The sequence below is a fragment of the Cibotium barometz genome, chromosome 55, assembly GCF_041138505.1.
Source record: "Cibotium barometz isolate CiBa-2024 chromosome 55, ASM4113850v1, whole genome shotgun sequence".
NCBI lineage: Eukaryota > Viridiplantae > Streptophyta > Polypodiopsida > Cyatheales > Cibotiaceae > Cibotium > Cibotium barometz.
The window spans coordinates 17,866,492-17,872,861 of record NC_141100.1 but is presented as its reverse complement, the minus strand read 5'-3'; positions in this window follow the sequence as shown (position 1 = coordinate 17,872,861).

Here is a 6,370-nt window from a genome sequence, read left to right as displayed (position 1 = left end):
GCCTGAGGTAAAGGCAGCCATGTTTGTGCATGGAATATGTGCCATTGCAGATATTAACATATGACACAAGTGCATTGGTCATGTGAATATACAACAATGATTGCAGACTATGCAGGTCCTTATTGCAAGTTTAAGGTTGATGGTATATATAAAGTTCGTGAAACATGCTAGCTTGGTAAGCAGGTCAAACATGCTTTCCCACATGAAAAGCATGTCAGTGTAAGGACATTAGATGTTATACATTTAGATGTATGGGAACCAACCAAGATTGTAACAGTTAAAAGCATTATGTTACATTTAATCATTGATGATCACACTAGGAAAGTATGGGTTTATTTCATGAAGAAGAAAAGTGAGGTTTTTGCTCACTTTTAGAGATCTAAAGTCTTGGTCAAGAAGGAAAAAGGCATACAAATAAAATGCCCGAGATCAGATAGTGGGGAGGAGTATTTCTCTAATGAGTTTAGTGATTTCTTAAGAAAGCAAGAAATCAAGAGATAGTTTACATACAAAAACACTCCATAACAGAATGGTGTTGCAGAAAGAAAAAATAGGCACATTGCAAAAGTGGCATGTGCCTTGATGTCTAAAAAGAATATGTCACATTATTTTTGGGTAGAAGTAGTAGCAATTGTTGTGTACATTATGAACAGAAATAATGAGGATAATGAGAGGTTGTTTGTTATGCAACATGTAGTTAATGCTGTGTCGTCTGGAAATGATGTAGCAGCATGTAAGGATGATGTATGGTATGTTAATTCAAGTGCTTTAAACCACATGACAAGTCATGGTGAGTGGTTCAAGAAAATGAAGAGTCTTGAAAGACCAGGTTTTATTGAAACAGGGGATGACACTGCTCATCTAATTTCCCATGTTGGAGATGTGCCATTGTCTATGCAGGATGGTAAGGTGAAGTACCTTGCAGATGTACTTCATGTTCTAAACATTATAAAGAATCTAGTTTCTGTTGGCCAGATGATTGAGCAAGCTTGGTTCATAGGTCTGGTTTAACCCTGATGGATGTTATGTAGAAGACTTTAAAGATAAGTGTAGGTTAGTTGTTGCAAAAGGCAATAGAGTGGGCAACAGAATGTTTACATTGAATGTAAATATGCCTAACGTGAGTGCTGCAATGTTTGCAAATGGTTCAGGAGTTGTTGCAGATACATACATTTGGCATAAGAGAATTGGGTATGTAAATGTGCAAAGAATAAAGTCTAGGTAGACTAAAGAAATTGTGGCAGGGCTGCCTAAGTTTATGGTTGAAGGTATGCAAAAAGTATGTGAAGCATGTCAATTTGGAAAGCAAACAAAGCATGTATTTCCACATGACAGAAATGTGAGCAAGAATGTTCTAGATGTTATGCATTCAAATGTATGGGGTCTTGTGAAGACTATGTCTATGGGTGGCTGCAGGTGCTACGTAACATTTATTGATAACCACACGAGAAAAGTGTGGGTGTATTTCATGAAGGAGAAGAGTGAAGTGTTCACTCATTTTCAGAATTTTAGAGTGATGGCTGAAAAACAGACAGGAAAGCATGTGAAGTGCCTAAGGTCAGATAGAGGGGGAGAATACTTCTCCAATGAGTTCTCTGAATTCTTGCAAAAGAATGTCATTCAGAGACAATTTACATGTAGATACACTCCACAGCAAAATGGAGTTGTTTGAGCGCAAAAATAGGCACATTGCAGAGATAGCACGAGCATTGATGGCAGAGAACAATATGCCGCATAGCTATTGGGCTGAGGCAGTGTCTACAGTAGTTTATATCATGAATAGGACTCCTATTGCAGCCATACATGATGTAACGCCGCCAGAAGAAAAGTTTACTGGCAAGAAACCTGATTTGTCTCACTTGAAATTTTTTGGATGTATTGCATATGTGCATGTGCTAGACGAGTTGCATACTAAGCTAGATCCAAAGGCAGAAAAATGTGTGTTTATTAGGTATTACCTTGAGCAAAAGTGATATAGATGCTATAATCTTGCTACATGAATTTGATGAGATGAGTAGCTGGTATGCTACTCAAAAAGATGTTGTTGGGGCTGATGTAAGTGGTGGAAACGTGTTTGCACAGAATGCAAGTCAGCAATCACAATCATTGAGTGGACTAGGAGAGTCATCCTCTAGTGGTTCTGTTGATACACCATGGAGTGGGACAGGCTGCGTCATAATACCAGTCCTAGAAATGTATTTGGTACATCACATAAAGGCAAAGAGAAAGTGGTTGAGCCCCTTGGTATGCTTGATATTTCTACAGGGCATTCTCTTGTTGATGGAGAGTCTAGTGGCTTGGAGATGAGCCTTGATGAGGAGCTTGGGATTCTAGCAACGAGGACACCTGGTGTGAAGAAGGCTATGGAAGCCATGAATGCAAAGTTATGAAGATCTAGAAGAGTCAAAAACCCTGTGCAACGGTTGACTTATGATGGTTATGTGACACATCACTATGCTTATATGGCCAAAGTTGTGCAGGTTGTAGAACCCACATGTTTTGATGAGGCTATTGGAAATGTGTGTTGGGAGAAAGCTATGCATGAGGAGATGGATGCATTGTATAGAAATAAGACTTGAGATTCGGTGCCATTGCCTAAAGGCAAAAAATCTATTGGTTTGTAAGTGGGTGTATAAGGTGAAACATAACAGTGATGGTAGCATAAACAGGTACAAGGCTAGATTGGTAACCAAAGGATATGCACAGACACATGGGATTGATTATGAGGAGACATTTACCCTGGTTGCAAAAATGGCAATTGTGAGAGTTGTGATTGTGTGGTTGCAGCTAAAGGCTGGTTTTTACATCAGATGGATGTAAAAAATGTGTTCTTGCATGGTGGTTGCAGCTAAAGGCTGGTTTTTACATCAGATGGATGTAAAAAATGTGTTCTTGCATGGTGACTTGCAAGAAGAAGTGTATATGGATCAACCACCTGGTTTTGAGGATATAGGTCACCCGAATTATGTATGTAAGCTTCTAAGGCTTTGTATGGGCTGAAGTAAGCTCCATGAGCATGGCATGACAAGATTGCTGAGTATCTTGTCACTATTGGTTTTCATATGGCAAATGCAGATCACTCTTTGTATGTGCGCAAGAGTGATAAGGGTATTGTGATCATCACCATCTATGTAGATGATCTTATTGTTGGGGGGGGTGACAACTTGGATGAGATTGGGCATGTGAAAGAGATGAAGGATTTGGGAGATCTGCGCTACTTTTTTTAGGAATTGAGGTCATTCGTACAGTTGATGGTATTTGGCTGTCACATAGAAATTATGTATTGGACATGTTGTCCAAGTATGGGATGGCTGATTGTAAGTCAATCTCGGTGCCATTAGATCAAAATGGCAAGCTTAGTGCGGATGTAGGTTATGTGTTGGAGGATCCCACTATGTATAGGAAGATTGTGGGTAGTTTGATCTATATGTCACAATCAACAAGCCAGATTTGAGTTACACTATTGGATTAGAGAGCCAATTTATGCAAGTTCCGCACAAACCACAGTTTGATAGTGTGCGAAGCACACTTTAGTATTTGAGGGCCACTGTTGATTATGCATTCTTTTATGCAGCAGGTGTACCATTGGAGCTATATGGGTACACAGATGCAGATTGGGCAGGTAGCGTCTCAGATAGGAGATCTACCAGTGGATTTATGTTTTCATTAGGGAATGCTGCTATGACATGGAGCAGCAAGAAGCAGCCCACAGTTTCCTTGTTGAGTATAGAGGCAGAATATAGAGGAGCTACGGTGGTAGCATGTGAGGTAGCTTGGTTACGCAAGCTATCTGATTTGAAGTTGCATGTGGAGAGAAATGTTGTCATATATTGTGATAATCTTAGTAGTATACAATTGACCAGGAACCTAGTTTTCCATTCGCAGACAAAACACATTGAGGTACATTACCACTTCATCAGGGAGAGAGTCTTGGAACGCGACATCGACTTGGCCTACGTCAACTGTAAGATTCCTCCCTCCAAATTTTGAGGTGTAAAGGAGTAAGAACCTCCCCTTCTAATCTTGTAATTATTCCCCTCTCTGAAATAAAAGAAAGATCCTGTTTTGGCTTGGAGAGAGAAAATGTCTAGAGAGAGGTAATTCACAATTGAGATATTTTTAGATATAAAAATCCTTCTAGTGTCTAAAATGGTTTCCCCTGAAACAGAAATTCAAAAAGAACTTTCCAATGTGCATTTAGAATTAATTGAAAATATGTATAAAGGACCTTAGCCTAAGGGTCTAGATTTTCAGAAATTTTTGGATTATGGTGGTCCAATTTTAAGGTTCCTATAGACCAATTGGATTAATCCAAGTGTGGGGAGAAGATAAATCCAATGAATAAAAGAAAATGCCAAAAAATGAGTAAATGCCCACATAAGATGAAGAGTTGAATGAGTACAAGGTTTATTAGTTAAAAACTATGAGATATTACTAAAAAAATGAGATATTTTGGTATAATGATATATTTTTGACACCTTGGTAAGGAGAAGGGGGGACTTCAAGGAGGCATCTATTTCACACATGTGGTGGAGTTTTTAACTCAAAAAAATTGTGATATTTTTATCTCTCCTCTCTCCTGGATCAAACCAAATCAAAAGGGAGCCAAACTAGGTCCAAATCTTGTCCACAACTTCAGCCAAACTGAACCTAGAAAATTCTAGAACCTAGTTGGACTTGGTTAGAGGCCTCCCTCATCTATAAATAGATCCTTAGTCTTTTGTAAAAAAAGTGTGAACTATACCATGCCAGTATTATACTAAAATAATGATATTTTTTATTATCCCTTAAAAATCCTCTACTTTTGGAGAGAGTGGAGCCTCTCTCTCTCTCTCTCTCTCTCTCTCTCTCTCTCTCTCTCTCTCTTCAACCATCCTTGGAGCTTTCCTTTCAACACACAAACCAATTGATTGGTTGGGGGCTTCTTTTATGATAGAGAAGCAAGCAAAAACAAGAGGTAAAGTGTAATTTTATGGTTTTTCTCTACTATTCTCAATGTTTTCACTTCTCAACCCCTCTCAAGCTTGAGAAGTTTCTTAATTAAGTGTTTATAATGCAAATCAAGGTTTTCTTATGAATAATTAAGAAAAGTTTACATTTATGCTTAAATTAGGATGATTTTTATGTTTATCTCTCTCCCCCCCCCCAAAGAATGGTCATTCCCATGACCAATTCTCTATTCAAATGATGCTTCTCATGGAGAAATTCTTAATTCACAAATCAAACTCTAGGCTTGTGAAGCTAGAGGTTAAGAAAATGGGTTTTTATACTTATATACTTGTAAATTATGGTAATATTATGAGATAAATCCATAAATTAGATTTAAGGTTAAAAGATAGTTATACTATCATAATTACATTACGAAGTCTTATTCTTTTTAAAAATATTAAAATTTATCTCAGTAAAATAGCAGCGGAGCTATGACAATTTTTTTAAGAAATTGATACATAATTCATTCTTATGCATAACGTGAAAAGAGGACTTTCTACCATATTCTATGATTAAATATCCTAGGCTAAAAGATTGATTTTCATCACATTCAAGAAAAATTTAATTTTTAAGGTTTATGTATAATTAAATAATTAAGAAAAGAGAAAATTATGGTATTTTTATTTAAATGATAAAAGAGAAATTCCCATGACATTTGGAATTTAATCATTTAAATAGGAAGAGTGAAATTCCTAGCATATTGGAATTAATGGATATTTTATTTAAATTCAAAGATAAATTTTTGATAAATTTATTTTATGCATGAGAAATATTTAAATGATAAAAGAGGAATTCCTATGACATTTGGAATTCAATCATTTAAATAGGAAAAGTGAAATTCTTAGCATATTGGAATCAATGGATATTTTATTTAAATTCAAAGATGAATTTTAGATAAATTTATTTTATGTATGAGAAATATTTAAATGATAAAAGAGAAATTCCCATGACATTTGAAATTCAATCATTGAAATAGTAAAAGTAAAATTCTTGGCATATTGAATTAATGGATATTTTATTAAAGAAAAGAGAAATTTTAGATAAAAAAATTAAATAAAAAAGAGAGAAATTTTTAGTATAATTCAATTTATTATGATTATTTATCAAAAGTGAAAATAAGGGTAGAATTGATTTTTGTAAATCCCATGAATTCTTTTATTCAAAAGAGGAATATTGGATATAATTCATTTGAGAAATTGAGAAAGAATATAGAAATAGTCATCGAGAAAAAGAACCTTTATCTAGGCCAAGCGATTGGCAGAAATTTAGAAAAAGTCTCATTATCGGTATCGAAGTAAGAAAAGCTATTAAATGGGAATAGGATGTGAATGGAGACAAGACATCGTTCACGACATAAATCAAATCCTTGTGTAAACTGTTA